General features: G+C 38.2%; 1 protein-coding gene across 4 annotated transcripts in view; it reads left to right on the top strand.

Annotated features, from left to right (window-relative positions):
- GPRIN3 (GPRIN family member 3) overlaps window positions 1-19,814 on the top strand; it is a 70,288-nt gene that overhangs the window by 32,603 nt on the left and 17,871 nt on the right. The window contains exon 2 of one of the 4 annotated variants that reach the window (XM_036922096.2): window positions 15,131-15,244. The exons of 1 other annotated variant lie outside the window; for it this stretch is intronic. The gene's annotated coding sequence lies outside the window, so the exon portion shown is untranslated. Of the gene's footprint in view, window positions 1-15,130; window positions 15,256-18,107; window positions 18,653-19,814 lie in introns of those variants that run through there. 2 more of the 4 variants (XM_036922097.2, XM_057502442.1) reach the window with 2 other exon arrangements.

Below are 19,814 nucleotides of genomic sequence, written 5' to 3'. Positions count from 1 at the left end.
AGGCTGGTGCCGGAGAATAAAGAAAAACGAGCAGCCATTTTTTATTTTATTTTTTTATTTTTTTAATTTTACAAAAATTTTTTTTTTTTCCTGTGGTCGTTGTTTTGTTTTGGCGGGTGCTTTTTGGAAGTCTTAAAGGGGCAGGGTGGGACACAATCCAGAAGTAGAAAATCCAGGGATCTCTGGGCACCCTAACCCCCTGGGCTGCAGGGAACAGGGAGGCCCCTTACGGAGATAAATAGCCTCCCAGCAGCTCCCCCTCCAACGGGAATCCACCATTTTGGAGCAGAGGCCCGAGCCAGGCCACACCCATAGCAACAGTGGAGATAAACTCCATAGCAGCCGGGCAGGAAGCAGAAGCCCTGTCTGCGTGCAGCTACCCAGCACAAGCCACTAGAGGTCGCTGTTCTCCCAGGAGAGGAGGGCCACAAACCAACAAGAAGGGAAGTTCTTCCAGCCGTCACTTGTCCCAGCTCTGCGAACTATTCCTATCACCATGAAAAGGCAAAACTACAGGCAGACAAAGATCACAGAGACAACACCTGAGAAGGAGACAGACCTAACCAGTCTTCCTGACAAAGAATTCAAAATAAAAATCATAAACATGCTGACAGAGATGCAGAAAAATACGCAAGAGATATGGGATGAAGTCCAGAGGGAGATCACAGATGCCAGAAAGATTACAGAAATGAAACAAACTCTGGAAGGGTTTATAAACAGGATGGATAGGATGCAAGAGGCCATTGATGGAATTGAAACCAGAGAACAGGAACGCATAGAAGCTGACATAGAGAGAGATAAAAGGATCTACAGGAATGAAACAATGTTAAGAGAACTGTGTGACCAATCCTAAAGGAACAATATCCATATTATAGGGGTACCAGAAGAAGAAGAGAGAGGAAAAGGGATGGAAAGTATCTTGGAAGAAATAATTGCTGAAAACTTCCCCAAACTGGGGGAGGAAATAATCGAACAGACCACGGAAATACACAGAACCCCCAACAGAAAGGATCCAAGGAGGACAACACCAAGACACATAATAATTAAAATGGCACAGATCAAGGACAAGGAAAGAGTGTTAAAGGCAGCTAGAGAGAAAAAGGTCACCTATAAAGGAAAACCCATCAGGCTAACATCAGACTTCTCGACAGAAACCCTACAGGCCAGAAGAGAATGGCATGATATATTAAATGCAATGAAACAGAAGGGCCTTGAACCAAGGATACTGTATCCAGCACAACTATAATTCAAATATGATGGTGGGATTAAACAATTCCCAGACAAACAAAAGCTGAGGGAATTTGCTTCCCACAAACCACCTCTACAGGACTTCTTACAGGGACTGCTCTAGATGGGAGCACTCCTAGAAAGAGCACAGAACAAAACACCCAACATATGAAGAATCGAGGAGGAGGAATAAGAAGGGAGAGAAGAAAAGAATCTCCAGACAGTGTATATAACAGCTCAAAAAGCGAGCTAAATTAGGTAGTAAGATACTAAAGAGGCTAACCTTGAACCTTTGGTAATCACGAATTTAAAGCCTGCAATGGCAATAAGTACATATCTTTCAATAGTCACCCTAAATGTTAATTGACTGAATGCACCAATCAAAAGACACAGAGTAATAGAATGGATAAAAAAGCAAGACCCATCTATATGCTGCTTACAAGAAACTCACCTCAAACCCAAAGACATGTACAGACTAAAAGTCAAGGGATGGAAAAACATATTTTAGGCAAACAACAGCAAGAAGAAAGCAGGGATTGCAGTACTAATATCAGACAAAATAGACTTCAAAACAAAGACAGTAACAAGAGATAAAGAAGGACACTACATAATGATAAAGGGCTCAGTCCATCAAGAGGATATAACCATTCTAAATATATATGCACCCAACACAGGAGCACCAGCATATGTGAAACAAATACTAACAGAACTAAAAGGGGAAATAGACTGCAATGCATTCATTCTAGGAGACTTCAACACACCACTCACCCCAAAGGATAGATCCACTGGGCAGAAAATAAGTAAGGACACGGAAGCACTGAACAACACAGTAGAGCAGATGAACCTAATAGACATCTGTAGAACTCTACATCCAAAAGCAACAGAATATACATTCTTCTCAAGTGCACATGGAACATTCTCCAGAATAGAGCACATATTAGGCCACAAAAAGAGCCTCAGTAAATTCCAAAAGATTGAAATCCTACCAACCAACTTTTCAGACCACAAAGGCATAAAACTAGAAATAAACTGTACTAAGAAAGCAAAAATGCTCACAAACACATGGAGGCTAAACAACACGCTCCTAAATAATCAATGGATCAATGACCAAGTCAAAATGGAGATCCAGTAATATATGGAAACAAACGACAACAACAACACTAAGCCCCAACTTCTGTGGGACACAGCAAAAGCAATCTTAAGAGGAAAGTATATAGCAATCCAAGCATATTTAAAAAAGGAAGAGCAATCCCAAATGAATGGTCTAATGTCACAATTATCGAAATTGGAAAAAGAAGAACAGATGAGGCCTAAGGTCAGCAGAAGGAGGGACATAATAAAGATCAGAGAAGAAATAAATAAAATTGAGAAGAATAAAACAATAGCAAAAATCAATGAAACCAAGAGCTGGTTCTTCGAGAAAATAAACAAAATAGATAAGCCTCTAGCCAGACTTATTAAGAGGAAAAGCGAGTCAACACAAATTAACAGTATCAGAAACGAGAAAGGAAAAACCACGACGGACCCCACAGAAATACAAAGAATTATTAGAGACTACTATGAAAACCTATATGCTAACAAGCTAGGAAACCTAGGAGAAATGGACAACTTCCTAGAAAAATACAACCTTCCAAGACTGACCCAGAAAGAAACAGAAAATCTAAACAGACCAATTAACAGCAACGAAATTGAAGTGGTAATCAAAAAACTACCGAAGAACAAAACCCCCGGGCCAGATGGATTTACCTCAGAATTTTATCAGACATACAGGGAAGACATAATACCCATTCTCCTTAGAGTTTTCCAAAAAATAGAGGAGGAGGGGATACTCCCAAACTCATTCTATGAAGCTAACATCACCCTAATACCAAAACCAGGCAAAGACCCCACCAAAAAAGAAAACTACAGACCAATATCCCTGATGAACGTAGATGCAAAAATACTCAACAAAATATAAGAAGGCTCTCTGAACAGTCTCCATGCTATGGGATTCCAGCCATTTGACATTCTGGAAAAAGCAGAATAGTGAGAGAGCAAAAAGGTCAGTGTTTCCAAGAGTTGGAGGAGTAGCAAGGTGCGGAGAGAGATGAATGGGCAGAGCACAGAGGATTTCTAGGGTAGTGAAAGCTACCATATTGGTGGTTACATGTCATACATTTGTCCAAACCCACAGAATGTGCACCACCAAGCATGAACCCCAATGAAAACTACAGACACTGGGTGATAAAGATGTGTCAATGTAGGCTCATCAGTTGTAACCAATGTACCATTCTGGTGGGGATATTGATAGTGGAGGAAGTCAAGCTTGTGATGGGACAGGGGTAATGGGAAATCTCTGCCTTACCCTCAGTTTTGCTGTGAACCTTAACTGCTCTAAAAAAATTAAGCTTAACTTAAAAAATACATATTTTAATAGTGTTTCTAGATGAAATTGGGAATGTAAAAAACTTCCTTTTCATACTTTTTGTATTCCCATAGTTAGTTATAATTATTATTGATGGTTAAATTAATCAGGCTTCTCAACTCATTTTAGTTTATGTGCACTGATCTGTAAAGGACCCTATCTTGTTTAGTTAATTAAATAATAATTAATTTCTCCTTATCCTTCCACCTCACTTCTGACCCTCTCTCTGTGGGCCACCATGGTTCATCCTTCCATCTTTATATGTTCTTATAAAAAGGATATCATATCAAATATATCTATTTTTATTGAATGAAATTAAGAGAAAAGAAACTAACTGCTGATGGTATCTTTTTCAGCTAGTTTTTCTGCATGTATACATACTAAGAAAAAGGAAAATCCAAATTCTAGGTAATAATAGAAGTGACTAGTACAATAGTAATTAATGAAAGGAATCTATAATTAAGAAAAGTTGCATGAAAATATGAATTAAAATATCATTAGCAAAGGCTATGATAATCTAATTAAAATTATTATTCCAAAGGGACCTAAAGATGAGTATATAGATGATTGTTAAAGAAGAAAAAAGGTAAGTCATATAAAGTACAGTTATACATGATCATACCTTGTGCATCATAGGTGATTAGTAAATATTTATGGAAGAATGCTTGCTGTGTTCAAAATTCATTGTTAGTATCAAACTATATATTATTTGCTATGTGGCAGAAGGACAGTATAACTCTTAGCTTCAGACAGATCATACTATTTATCCCAGTTATACTAATTCATGCAGAAATTTTCTGGAATTCAATTTTCTTGAGGCAGGTAAAGCTCACAGAACTTTCTCTTGAAATTGTCTGCCTGGCCTAGGTTAATTGTATTCATTATTCATTATGAAACTGAGAGCTCCACATAAAACTGACCTACTGTTAAGATCAGTTAGGCAGATTGGTGTTTTGTTTTTCTTTTTTTCTTTATGAAATGTGTCAGCAAATATTAACCAGTCTGATTAGGATCCCGGGTTGCATTACCATGATGGCATTACAGTACATCATTATTGGTGACGTGGACAAGGAGGCAAACAAAGGTCTATTTCATTAAGGAAGGAATAAATAACAACCGAGAAAGGGGTTGCACAATCATTTTTTGCAGGGCTGGTAGGAAATGATTGAGGAAGAAGGGCTGCTTCTGCTCCTCCTCCAAGAATGGATGCAGTTGTTTACCATGTTAGCCAGGCACAGAGCTGCCAGAGCAAATCTTTTCCAACTGTTGGGCAACCTGTTCTGAAGAAGGAGAAGGAAAGCTATCCTCTTGTTTTTTATCTGTGTTTTCTTTCCTTTTCCTACTGATTCCAAGACACTCAAACACAACTTAAAGTGAAAAAATATGCTAACTCCATCTAGCATTGAGTGGCTGCTGCCTCTAAGCAGGATACTATTATTTTCTTATTGATTACAGTATCTTGAATAGTAAAATGTAGACATCATTGGTAAACATTTAAAATTAGATATCCAGCTTTTGTTCTGTTACCCAGATCACAGGGCCGAACCTGTCTTGTATTTGAGTTCTCTTCTCAGACCAAGGCACTATTTTACTTTTAGGTCAGTTGCCTTCCACCTTCCATAACTTTGTGTGGGTGCACATACCTCATATTGCATGTGTGCACATGCACACATACACAAACACACAGTTTACCTGGCCCCTTACTGGGAAATGTAGAAGTTGCTAGAACATGGTGCTTGCCAAAGAGGCTGACACTCCTCTGACCACATCTATAACTCTATGCTTACCCTTCAGGAGATTTAAACCTCAGTCTGGAGTGACCATTGGATTAATGTTCTAATTGGGATTAGCCATTAAGTTGAATTTGGGACCTGGGAACAAATTTACTAAATTTGAAGATGGTATAAACTGAGTGAGGTTGCCTTGTAATGAGTTTACCAATCTTTCTTAAATTAAGGAAAATAAATAATCTACCAAAAAGATGTGATTCCCTCCTTTTTCTTGTTTCAACTTTTCTAAAGTTCTATGTGTTAGATTTCTCTGGTAGGTGCCAGAGACCCAAGGGGAGCAAAGGATCACCTCTTACATGGAGCTCCAAGTAAAGTTCTCTGTTTTTCAGTATGTGGGTCACTATGGATGTCAGTTTGGTGGGTTTTAGCCGTCATTTTTAAAGGTAATGGAAATGAATAGAAAATATCAGAAGTATTGTTTTTAGCAACAGTTTATTTTAGTGGAGTAAACAGTTGGATATGAATGTATTGTACTGGGTTGTGATGTAATTTTTTTTACACCAGATAGTATAAAAAAAAACCTTGTAATCCTCTGGTATAGCTGATACATTGAACTTTCTTATATCCTAAATATTTCTTTGAAGCAAAAACCCCATTAGCCACATTTGTTTTAAAGCATTAGAAACATGCCATCAAAAAAGTACCAAACAAAATCAGGGGAAGTAGAAATTTGAGTTGAATGCCCAAAGATTAATTAGAATGTGAAAAGAAACTTTAATTTTTTTTATTAAGGTTTCATCGATATGCAATTTTATGAAGGTTTCACATGAGCAACATTGTGGTTAATACATTCACTCATATTATCAAGTTCCCCCCACACCCCATTGCAGTCACTGTCCATCAGCATCAGTAAGATGCTCTAGAGTCACTACTTGTCTTCTCTGTGCTATACTGCCTTCCCCGTTGACCCCCCTACATTATGGGTGCTAATTGTTATGTCCCTTAATCCCCTTCTCCCTCCCTCCCCACCCAACCTCCTCACCCTCTTCCCTTTGGTAACCACTAGTCCCTTCATGGAGTCTGTGAGTCTGCTGCTGTTTTTTGTTCCTTCAGTTTTGCTTTGTTGTTATACTCCACAAATGAGTGAAATCAGTTGGTACTTGTCTTTCTCTGCCTGGCTTATTTCACTAAGCATAATACCCTCTAGCTCCATCCATGTTGCAAATGGTAGGATTTCTTTTCTTTTTATGGCTGAACAATATTCCATTGTGTATATGTACCACCTTTTCTTTGTCCACTCATCTATTGATAGACACTTAGGTTGCTTCCATCTCTTGGCTACTGTAAATAGTACTGCGATAAACATAGGGGTGCATATGTCTTTTTGAATCAGGGATTTTATTTTCTTCGGGTAAATTCCTAGGAGTGGAACTACTAGGTCAAAGAGTATTTGTATTTTTGTTTTTGTGAGGAACCTCCATATTGCTTTCCACAGTGGTTAAACTAATTTACATTCCTACCAGCAGTGTAGGGGGGTTCCCCTAAGAAACTTTAATTTAAAAAAATCTTACACTCGTAAGTGCTTTGGCAATCATGACTGCCATAATGGCATGACTGACTATAAAACTCTGAAAGGAAAATTCCTTAGGGGATTAGCAGAGATGTGTGTGGTACAGTGCAGTGTGAGCCGTTTAAGCCTCCAACACCATCAATTGCCATTTTGTGACTCTACCACCTTCCCCTTTCCACCATCATCCTGAAGTTCTATTCAAAACCTAATTTTTATGGGCTTCCCAACAACATACAGGCCCAGTATCCAGGTCCTTGTTTCCTCCATGATCCTCCCTAACCAGATACTGTCCAAGGCCTGGTAATTCTTCCTTCAGAAGGTGTATTGCGTGCATGACTTTCACTTTGCACTGCCCTTCTCACTGCTCTTCCAGACTGTTGTTTTAACCACCTGTCCATTCCCTTTGTTCCACTCCCCAGCATCTCTCATATATCCCCTGTACTACCAGCTGGTCTTGGCTGCTGCCATTCCTATCCTGTGCACTTCATTCCTATTCCCAGCACTTCACTGAACTGAAAGAATTGGAGCTCTGAAGTCAGTGGTATTCTTATTAGTTATTGACTTCAGGTAAGTTAATTCAGTTTCTGAGCTTGTTTCATCAACTACAGAATGTGAGTTGAATGAGTACTACCTCAATAGGGTTATTGTAGTTTTAAATGAGATACTGCTTGTGAAGTCTTCAGGGCATAAGAAAACCTGGAACATAATAAATGCTCAATAAAATATGTTTCCACTTCACTAACCTATATGACAGGGTATGCACTCTTCAAGACTATACTCAACTTTCCTTAGTCTGACATATTCTATTCATAATATTAGTCGAATCCTCCTGCTTCACAGCCTGACCACTGTATTTGTCCCTGGGCATTGTGGCCTATGGAATGTTTGCCTTCTCCCTCACATTGTCTTTTTTTTTTTAGGTACACACAATAAAATGCACAAATCTTAGTATACAGCTCAATGAATTTTGACATGTGAATATACTCATGTAACCATCACCCAGATAAAGATGTCAAACATTCTCACTAAATTTTTCTCCCTTCACCTATTTCACCCAGCCTCCCAGCTCCTCCCCTATGGTAACTACCAGTCTATTCTCTGTGTTTTATAAGTCTATTTCTGTTTTATTTGTTTAATTTTTTAAATTTAACATATAAGTGAAATCATATGGTATTTGTCTTTTGCTGTCTAACTTATTTCACTTAACATAATGCCCTCTAGGTCCATCCATGTTGTCACAAATGGCAGGATTTCCTTCTATTTTATGGCTGAGTAATACTCCATTGTGTATATGTAACCACATCTTCTTTATCCATTCATCTAGTGATGGACACTTAGGTTGCTTCTGAATTTTTCTATTGTAAATAATTCTTCAATAAACATAAGAGTGCATATATCTTTTTGAATTAGTGATTTTTGTTTTCTTCGGGTAAATTTCCAAAGTGGAATTACTGGGTCCTATGGTATTTTTATGTTTAGCTTTTTGAGAAACTTCCATACTGCTTTCCATAGTGGCTGGACTAATGTACATTCCCACCAAAGATGTACGATGGTTTCCTTTTGTCCACCTTGTTTCTGGTCCTGTTGATATTAGCCACTCCTCCTAGTATGAGATGATATCTCATCATGGTTTGGATTTGTATTTTCCTGGTGATTAGTGATGTGGAGCATCTTTTTATGTGCCTGTTGGCCATCTGTGTGCCTTCTGTTTAGGTTCTCTGCCCACTTCTAATTAGACTATTTATTGAGGTGTTGAGCTGTATGAGTTCTTTATTATGGCTATTAGCCTTTATCAGATATATCATTTGCAAATATATTCTCCCATACAGTAAGTTTTCTCTTTCTTTGCTGATTTTCCTTTACTGTGCAGAAGCTTTTTAGTTTGATGTAGTTCCACTTGTTTATTTTTACTTTTGTTTCCCTTGCCTGGGGAGAAGTATCCCCCCAAAAAATTACTAATGCTAAAGTTCAAGAGTTTACTGCCTAAGTTTCCTTCTAGGAGTTTTATGATTTCAGGTCTCACATTTAGGTCCTTAATCCATTTTTAGTTTATTTTTGTGTATGGTATAAGATAGTGATCCAGTTTCATTCTTTTGCATGTCCCTGCCAAGCTTTCCCAACACCATTTTCAATTACTGATTCTGTATGCATACTTATCCTTGTGAGTTGCACCAAGCCCCAACTTCCGTGTTGTACTTATTGTTTTCTTTCATTTACTTGACCTGTAGCAATACGTAAGATTAGTTAGTTATTATTTCTCCTCTTGGTATCTTGATGCATGAAATTTATAAGAGAGAAGCCATAACAAACAAAAAATGAAAATGTCAAATATATGGTGCAACACACATAAAAAAAAGTTTGAAAAAATAAGAAATAGGTGAGCCATTTGTATTTCAAAACTCAGGTGCTATATTTGGCCACTTTTTCAAAGTTTTTAAAGTTTAGTTAACTAACCTTTGTTTTTTTTAGCATAAAAATGAATCGCAGGGAGAATTACGCAGTCACCAGGTTTTACGTAGACCTCAGAAGTCATCATCGTTACTCCACCTTCTTTATCCCTGAGAAGCTATAGTACCACCAGCAGACTCAGGGAAGCCCTTTTATCTCTATTTCTCCCACTTCTTTTGCCCTTTTTTTGTTGAATAAATTTATCATGCCTCTTTTTTCACTTTCTTTGTACTTTTGTCATCACTATCCTGTTTTGGTAATTTAAAATGATAATTAAACAACAGATCTTATGAAATATTTTTTCCCCAAATAAGGATTACAGATACTCAAGCTGACTAAAAGAATGAATAAATGGCCAAGATTTACATGTTGTTGTTGAGTAAATTAATCCATCAGTTCTAAAGCAATATTTGAAGTGAAAGGGATATTTATTCCCTTAGTTCCTCAAATATATGTTTAAACCATAGTGCAGGTAGAACCCTACTATTACAGAAAAATATTCCTTTCTTTCCACAAACATTTTTGAGCATCAATTATGTATCAAACTGCATAGCAAGAGATTGGATTCTGTCATACCTAGTAATTTTCATGAGAATAAAATGGAATCCCTGTGGTACAACCTATCGTTTTTTTGTTTTCCAAAGCTTAAGTGTGCTTGAAGAACCGTATTTTGTCTTGTAGAGGAGAATATGGTTCTAATTAATGGTTATCTTAATCACAATCCTACCAAAATGTCATGTAGGCATAATCACCTCTTGTATCCTGCCTGATCTAGTTAACAATTCCAATAATAAATTTCACAGTTGAGGGACTGAGCTTTAGAAATGCCTCATTATGAGAAGAGTGAATACAAAGTACACGAGCCTTTTGAAGGAGGGAGGAGAAAGAGTGGTGAAATTGAGCTGTACAGGGGTGGGCTGGACATTTTAACACAGACCTAGTTCCAGAAAGATGCCCCCCAAAAAAGTTTAGTGGTATACCATTGAGGCGATTGGCTATCTCTTTGAAAAGTGCTTCACATATTCAGTGTGCTAGGCTGCTGAAAAAATTCTTCATTGCTCAGTTGAATTGTTAGCCACATTTATAGAGGAAATCCAGGAGAACCATTGCAAGAGAGAGAATGAGAAGCAGGAACCACCTGTAACAGTCAGCTTTGAAAAACTTAATTTGTACCAGAATATTAAATATTATTTTAAAAATCAAAAGGAATTTTTCCCTCAAAGAACCAATGACTAACTTGGAAATGTTTAGAGATCCCTTCCAGGTGGGAGCACACCTGCCATTCCACCATCTGTGAACCTTGATATCAAGTATACCTCAAAATCATTATGTGCTCCTCCTTTTTCTCCTTCCAGCTGATACTCTTAAACTTTGCCTTACAATCATTCAAGAGCTTTTACAAGTTATGGAAGTATATATACCATTTATTTATATATATGTATACACACACATGCACACACACTATTTACACAAGTAATATACAAGTGACTATATATAGATGATATATATAAACTTCACTACTTTTTTACTTTCATAGCCAATTTATACCTTAAGAGAGGTATATTTAATAAATGGCTTTTTGGGAGAAAAACACCAGATTTGCAGTTTGCCATTTTCTGTGGTGCAAATATTCCCACCATAGCCAGTTCCCAGCCACCCACATGGTATTAGTGACCCGGAGCTGGGATAAACAGTCAGCTGTGTGAGCCTGCTCCAGGGCACTACTGCTTGCAGGTCTGTTCCCGTCCTTCACCACATAGGCACCTTAGTAATGGCTCCAGAGCCTCTGTTTTAAAAGGGAATTGCAAGACCAACACGATGGGAAAGGGAGGCTGCACAGTCAGTGCCCTATTTGTATTGGGTTATATGATTATTGAGAATGAGTTAGGGGACATGGAGAAGGACAGCCATGGTAGGAGTGGCTCACAGCTCCCCCATTTGTGCCATTCACCCACCCTTGGCACAGTCACCCATTAGAAATCTCCCAGGCCCCTTGTTTGCTGTTTCTGAGTCATCCTGGCAACCTTCTCAACATTCTCCTAATGACTCCAATTTGAAACCTTGGAATCATCCTTGATTTACTCCCTAGCCTTGCTGCCTACAAGCCACCAGTCCTTAAATGCTGCTAGTGCTACCTCTGCCATAGTTGCATATCCCTTTTCTCGTTATAGTCTTCATACCGACAACCCTGATGGATTCCTTCTGACCCCTGATATGATCCCCCTACCCTGGATCCTTCCCTGCCAATCAGTGCAGACTGAAACCTACTTCCTTTGTAAACTTCCTAATTGTTTTGTTGGCCTGTGGGAAGCCTCTAGTACCTTCCTACTACCTTCCAAAAAGCCCAAATGTGTTAACAAAGCCATTAAGATTCTCCAGTGTCACTCAACCTAACATCTCAGCCTTTAGCTCCCAGTAGCCACTTTTATGTAACTACATACCAGTAGCAGTTGTTTAACAAATAGTATCCAATCTGATAGGGCACATCCAGGTGTGTACCAGCTGATAAATGCTTTTTAAAAATACTCCTGCTTGTAAGTACACTATGTTCAACTTTGCAGGACACCCACCCTTCCCTGAGTAAGTGGTACATCCTCCCCATGCCTGCCCATTCTCTCTGTGGGTTCCTCTGAATTCCTTCCCCCTGTACAGTTGAAACCTCCCCTATCATTCAATGTCTGACTCACATGTAACATGTGGCATGTTTTACAGACAATAAAAAACAAAAAAATAAGATAATACTTCTAAAACCAGAAGTAAAAAAGAAGTGACTGTGGCATCTAAACGGCTTAAACCAGAAGCCAGAGACTGACTGGGACCCAGATAGGAAAGAACATCAAGGACCAATGGGAGCAGTGAGAAGCAGCTCCCAGGAAAGTCGTGTTAATGCTATTATTGAACCAGAGCCATCATGTGCCTCTAAGTCCAGGTGGCTGTAAACCCTCTACAGCTGGTTAAGTACTCTCAAGCAGAGACACACAGGAATGACACAGCCTCGCAGGTTTAACCCCAGATTTCTTCCCACGTATCTACTGGAGTCTAATTATGTTCTTGGGACTCATGTACTGACCTGGTTTAGACAAAGAGCTCATATGATATCTGAAAATTCAGAGAGTGCATCAAGATAAACACAAAAGTGCAACTTCAAAGAGGAACATCCTTCCCATTTTTTTTTTTGCCATGAATATTCTTAGTAATGGGAAACTCAAAGATTTAATATGGATTATGAAGTGGAACCCTCCGGCTATAGTGCCCTTGTTACTCCTTTCTTACTCTTCTTTACACTTTTGCTGCAGTTTATAGAGTTGAAATAAAACTATGTTTACAGAGTTTTAAAAATACCAAAGAGTAAGGAATGAAGTTTTAAAAATCACCTATAATCCAGCTATATATTGACATACTGATATTTTAGTATATTTCCTTCTAGTATTTTTGTACATATATATTTTCTCTACATTTTATATTAGGTGTATATTTCTTGCAGCCTGTAACATGATAACTTACTGATACAACTGATCAAAAATTAGAGAAAATGAGAAATTCTAAAAATGATAACATATTCTTCAATTTGTTCTAACTTGGAACATTTCAACTTGCATCTTTTCCTAGCTTTTTAATATAAGGCAGATGTTTTCTCTGAGAATGGAACCACTGGCTAGAGGTTTATATTCTTTCCTAAATAAGCTCATAATGGACCCTCAATAATTTTCTTCTTCAGCGTTGTTACAATGAGGCAGAGCATTCCTAATGAATAAGAATGTTAAGGGCTTACAGCTTTCTCACTCACTCCTAACTCAGTAGCTCCATTCTATTTTAGCAGCCCACCTTTGTCAAGTCTTACCTTCAACTTAGTTTAAAGGAACAAAAACACTTTTGCACTCAAGTTTGGTCCTTTCTATATCGTATAGTTGAAGTTAAATTATCTAGTGACAAGAACAAGGACAAACGACATGAACTAGTTCAGGAAGAGTCACTGACTCCTTTTCGTTTTTCATACAACGTGATGGGAGCCGAACTGGCAGGCCCTCTGGAGGGGGTCAGCCAGCTGCCAAGGTTCCATGAGTCATAAGCCTCATCAGTACATCTTTCTTAGGGAATGGAAAGCTCATCAGGTAGGTGGAGGTTATTTAGCAAGCTTCTACTGTATAACCTTATAATGAACTTTATTGTTCATAAACCCTTACCAGTTATGTTGTTTACTTTCTTAGACTTAATTCCCAGAAGCAAAATGATTGGTTCAGAGGACACAGATATTTGCAGTGTTCTTGATCTGTGCATCAGTTGTGCTCCCATAAGCATGACTGAGAATGCTGTCCTCACCCAACCCTTGCAACCAGTGAACATTTTTAATCTTTCCTGATTAAGCAAATATGGTGTTTTGTGTTAATTTACTTGAATGTGGTATTATATAATATGGTGGTTCTCAACTCTCAGCTCCACCTAGGAAGCTTCTTAAAAATTTACATATCATTCTTATAATTTTAGCTACAAAGTATGTAACATTGTTACAATATAAATAATGAAAAACAGCATATTATTTTCTTGCTTTATAACCTATTATAAAATATTGGTAATGAATTGTATTGGGCCTGCACCAACTAAAAAAAGTGGGAGGGGGAGGAGGGAATAAGAGGTGGGAAAGAGGAAAGGAAGTTTGGTCCATCAGTCCATAGTAAATAAGTATCAAATGAAATGTTATTGGAACAACATTTTAATATGTAGCCTTGGACAAAATCATAGTAATATGGAATTTTAGTATTATAATATATTTCTAGCCCCTACTACTTCAGTAAATTCATTGAAAAGCTTTAAAATGCTTTTAAATATTTCAGAAAAGATCTGTGAAACAAATACAAGTATCCCCTAGGTTGGAAAGACATGTCTGAAAGGATATTATATATTACATTTTCTTCTAAGTATTTTAAGCAGAAAGATGTATTGTAATCAGTTTTTTGCAAGTCCCCAAATAAGATGTACCCCCTCAAGGGATGGAATTAGAAATTGCCCATCTGCATACATCACAGATGTCTTTAATGGAATAGAATTTATTGTCTAAATAAGCTGAAAAAGGAATATATATATATAAATACATATTGCATTCACATATATACATATATTTATAATGTATATAAAATAAATGTGCCTGTTCCTTTATATTAAGACCATATCTTCTTAAATGAAAATTGAGGCAAGTGTAAGAATACTTATGGTGGCAGTGTAACTCAGTGTTTTGTCCCCAAAATATTCAGAATATATGATCACTTTGCCTATATATGTCCTCAAGGAAAAACCTATCTTCAAATGCAATCAATAAAAGCTAAGTGAAAATAATAGAAACCGTGGCATACTGTGAAGTCAGGCTAAAAATGTGAAGGGCAATATTCATTCAGCACATCTGCTGAGAGCTTATTATCGGCCATTCCCTGCACTAGGCATTTGGGGTACATCAATAGCAAAACCAGACAAAGTGTTGCCCTTTTGGAGCCTGCTTTCCAGCAGGGAAGACAGTCAATATATAGTATTCACAGTAAGTGGGTAAATGTTTTGGTGTTTTAGGTGGTCAGTGCTATGGAAAAAAATAATAAGTCAGCATAGTAGGACTTCAGAAGTAACAGTGAAAGTCAGAGAGGTTGCAATGTAACACTAGCCAGGTCTGAAGAGACCTCACTGAGAAGGGGGCACATAGCAAAAACCAAAAGTAGCCCTGTGCGAGCCCTCCACCTTATTTCTCTAACCTCCCCTCCTCCTCAGCTCCAGCTGCCAGACTGAACTCTTCACTCTTCCCCGGAAATTTCTGCCTTTGTACTGGCTCTGCCCTCTTACTGGAGAACAAGGGATGTGGCAAACTGCTCAAAGTGCCCTGAGGTTGGTGAAGGGTAAGCACACTGCTCCAGTTGATGAGATGTGGGACAATTGCTTTTGGATGATGTTATCAGGAAAGGTGTTAGAAAGACTAATCTTTCAAAAATGCTTTTCAGATTTACCCTGTTGCTATCTTTTCTTTTATCCCTATACATTATGAATTCATTTTTACCTCCCATGTTGTGCCCTTAGAGGCAGTGAAATTTGGGAATCATGCTCACTTGATTTTAAATTCCAACTCTTCTTCCATTTACTAACTGTGCAACTTTGGCAAACTGGATTTTTCTGAGCCTCATTTTCTCATCTGTTGAATGAAGATAATCCTTCTTTGAAGATTGTTGTAAGAAAATCAAGTAACCTACTGTAAGTAAGGTCTGGCAAATGATGAGTAACAATACCAGTCTTGGAACAAGAGAAATGGAGCAAATAATAGAGGACATTTTTTAAACTGTGCTAAGGAGAATCTATCTTATTTTATAGGAAATAAGAAACCATTAAAATTATTTTCTATAGAGACACATCATATTTGTATATTTGTTTTAGAAAGATAACAGCAGGGAGTGAAGGGTAAGTTTTCAGAACTTGTGAAGTAAGACCAAGGAGGATGTATTGCACTGTTGTGAAATATGATGAATTCAGTTAAGTCTGCTAGTGACTGAAGAGGTAGATTTGACAACATAAAGTGTTTTCTAAACTTTATATCTTGACTTACAGTCACTTTTCCTAATATAGACAATATAAATAAAATTTTCTCATCATTTTAGTTGATGTTTTTAACCCAATTTCATAGAGTTTGGCTTTAGGTCATCCTTGGATTTATTGTTTGAGGGGTGTATCATTTAAGAACCAACTGCTAGAGCTACCAGGACTAGGAAAAGGGAGGGGGGAGAAATCAGCTGATAAACAGGAGTCAGAGAGTCTGGGAAAAGAAACTTAAGTAAACTTTGTTTTGTGGCCCAATAGACATCACTACAAAAAAGCATTTCTCAGTTGTTGACTTTGAAAAGTAATTACATTGCCTAGCTTGGAGCTTGCAGATAACCAAGAGGGATGAGGGAATTATAGTTTCCTTTAACTAGCTGCGCAGCCAAGCTGACCTCCTGGTATAGCAAAAAACAGACGGCAAGAGTGTCAGACTAGAAATCTGCCACCACTGGCTGGAAAGCTCCAGGGCATGCCTCTTTGGTTTTGCCTAGGTGAGGAGTGGCAGCATTTACATTTTTTAGTATTTTTGAATAGGTAATAATTCATGTAGTTTAAAATTCAAAAAGTACGAAAGAATATAGAATGAAGTCTTCCATACATCCTTTGCCCCAGGTACCCTGCTCCCCTCCCCTGAGAGTAATTCCTTATTCATCCTTGAAGAGATATTTTATGTATTACAAGCCAAAGATGTTCCTTTTCCCCTTTTTTATACCAATGGTAGCATAGTAGACATACTGCTCTGTATTTTACAGGTTTTAGAAATTATCATTGGCATTTTCTTTAGTTGTTGTTTTACCTAATGTATTTTGGAGATTGTTCTATATCAATACATAAAAAGTTTCCTCATTATTAATGTGGCTGCTTAGTGTTACCATTATATGAAAGTACCATAATTTTTGTAAGTAACCCTCTCCCAATTAATGGACATTTAAATCGCTTCTAATCTTTTAGTTCATGCGGTGAATAACCTTGTACATCTATCAATTAGTGCATTTATTTTACTTACAAGGTTAGTACCCACAGTGGGATTGCTGAATCAGAGTGTATAAGACCTTGTATTTTTGACAAATATAGTCAAATTGTCCTGTATAAAAGTTGTACTAATGTGCATTCTCACACTTTCTTTGACTTGAGAGCAGAAAACTGTCTTATTAGTTCCTGTCCATCTGGAGTAGTTCAAAGACTCTTACATCAACTCTAAGGATGTTTCTTTCTATCAAAGATGAGTATGTTTATCTCCTAGATCATTGGCTCTCAACTGATGACAGGTTTGCCTCCCAGAAGACTTTTAGCAGTATCTGGAGACATTTTCATTGTCACACTAGGTGGGGGGAGGTGGGTGGCAGTGCTCTGGCATCCAGCAGGTAGAGGCCAGGGATGCCATGAAACACCCTGTGGTGCACAGGGTGGCCAGCCCTCTCTCCATCCTCACAAAGAATGATCTGGTTCAAACATCAGTAGTATGAAGCCGGGGAGAAAGTATCCTAGAAACCTCTCCCTCCTCTTGATCATATTAAATATATCTTACAAAACCTAGGATTCTCCACTCTGTAACCTGAAGTCTATGCCAAATAAAATGACCAGTCCTCTGTGCTTCCATAGTACAATTGGCTTTTATTTTTTGTTTCTTTCACAGTGTTCATATTGTATCGAAATTAGTGATTTACAGGAACTGTGGGCTTCTCAGAAACATGAACATATCTTATTTATATTTGCATCCTGAATATCTCACACAAAGAAGGCACTCAGCTTATTAAATGAATGAATGGATGTTAACAGTACTTGCTAATTGTCTCAGTGTGACTTAAGGGATTATTTTATTTTTATTCAAAGATCTTCTTTCTTACTCTTACTTGCTTCACCTTTCTTTGAATTTCAAATGTCCGGTTTTCTTTACACTTACACAGGCTGATTTTTCTAGCCAAAGAAGAATTGTACCAGGAAATGTCAAGTGAATAAGAAATATTGGCCTTTCCCCTGATTTGAACTTCTCAAGGGTGTAGTTTATTACCACAATATTAGTTACTTAATTATATACAATCTTCTGCACTTACAGCTTCTGATAAAATTTGTCTTGTCTTCTCAAACGGACTGAAATCTCCATAAGGGCAAAAATCAAAACTTTAAGTACCTCATGCCTAATACAGTGTTTTACAGACTGGAAAGCAGAGGGACAGGCTGTGAGATCCTGCATCTCTCCCTTTTTTTTTCTTTTTAATCCCAACTCACAGACCAAACCCAAAGGAGATCCTGACCTCAGCAAAGACACTGTTCACTCTAAGACCAGGGTGCCCCAGATTCCGTCAGTCCCTCGGGCCCTCCTTACAAAGGGCGAGGAGCAGCACCACAGAAGGCCCAGGGGCCGGGCCCTGGAGGTCCCTGTCCTCCACAGTCGGCTCTCCCGCGCCCCTGTGTTCTCTGGGAGCAGAGGAGCCCCAGCTGACCAGCTCCGTGCATGGCTCCCTTTTCACATCTCTTTCCATCACTGCAAGTACTGCCGGGAGACACTTCCCATTGTTCAACATAATTAAAGACCCCAGTGTGGGAGGAGGGACTCCTGGCCAGTGTCCGACATGAGCCAAAAGCAGAAATCAGTGATATGCTCTCAGCCTGCTGCCGGGTGATAGGGTCTCGCCGAGGTGCCCACCTCCGCACGTGGAGCTGTCTTTGCCAAAGGAAACCTGGCAGAGTGGAGGCCTGGTTTTGGTGAGACCCCCGTGATGTGCGTGCAGGGAGGCGCCGCAGCCAGGGAAAGAGGCAGCAGATCAGCAAGATCAGCAAGGGACGAAGCAAGGACAAGAGTGCTTGTTTGTAAGGCTCAGGAGCACTAAATATATCCCACAGGAAACCGGGAGGCAGGGCCGCTTTGATCATATCTAACAGAATTTTTAAATGCAAATGTTGAACTTCTTAGTTTATTTCTAATAGCTTCTTGTTTAACCACCATTTCACCCTGAATCCCTGTTGCATTCTCTTAGCAATTAAAATAAGTTTGCAGTGCAAGTCCTTCAAAACTGAGTTGCAAAAGAAGAAGAAAACATTCAGATTTGAGTATCTGCAGGCAAACAAAATAAATAAGAGCCAGCTTGATTAGAGAAGGTAAAAAAAATTCTAATAATTTCTTCCTGAGAAGAGTTTGAAAAAAAAATTGGTAACTTATTTTAGGCATTTTAAACATGAGCTTTAATATTCAGCTAAGAATTATCTCCACAGATAGGAAAATAGAGCTAGTGAGAGGTTTAATTTTTCAAGGTTATTTAAACTTGAGTCTTGATTTTGCTGAAAAAGAACCCAAAAGTTCACATCTCCCAAGTGATCTAAAAAGAATAAAGCTGTGTTGATTTTCGAGTTAGCTAGAAGTGGCTTCTTCAAATTATAGTCTTCAGGCTGGGGTTTGGGAGAACATACCATTTAAGACATACTCTATAAAATATATTGCATAGCTCCTGCCTTCTTAGGTAAATGATGCCAAAATAATCATTTTTTAAGTGATTATTCATGATTGTGTATATTTATCTTCCATGTTGAGCATTTAACTTATTTAAGCTCTGTGAGAACAGTTTGAGGCAGGTAAATTTAACTTTGTGACATTTTCCCTTAGACTGAAGGATATTCATGTGCAGTCTTAGGAAGATTTCCCATCAGCAACACCCCTAAAACTGCCAGCATGCATGTGCATGTGCCCCTGTGTGTTTCTAGAGGAGGCCCATAGTTTTCTCAACTTTTCAGAAAAGTCTGTGGCCCTTCAAACATCCAAACTGGATGAATCATTATGAAGGGCAGGAGCTTCAGTGCTACCTAGTTTTCCCATATAAACTTGAACTATTAAGATGGTTTCAAAGCTATGTTTCCTGAGTTTTCTGTTGTT

Source organism: Manis pentadactyla, chromosome 5 (assembly GCF_030020395.1).
Source record: "Manis pentadactyla isolate mManPen7 chromosome 5, mManPen7.hap1, whole genome shotgun sequence".
Classification (NCBI taxonomy): Eukaryota; Metazoa; Chordata; class Mammalia; order Pholidota; family Manidae; genus Manis; species Manis pentadactyla.
Note: the sequence above shows the minus strand (reverse complement) of the source record. Positions and strands in the feature narration are given on the sequence as shown.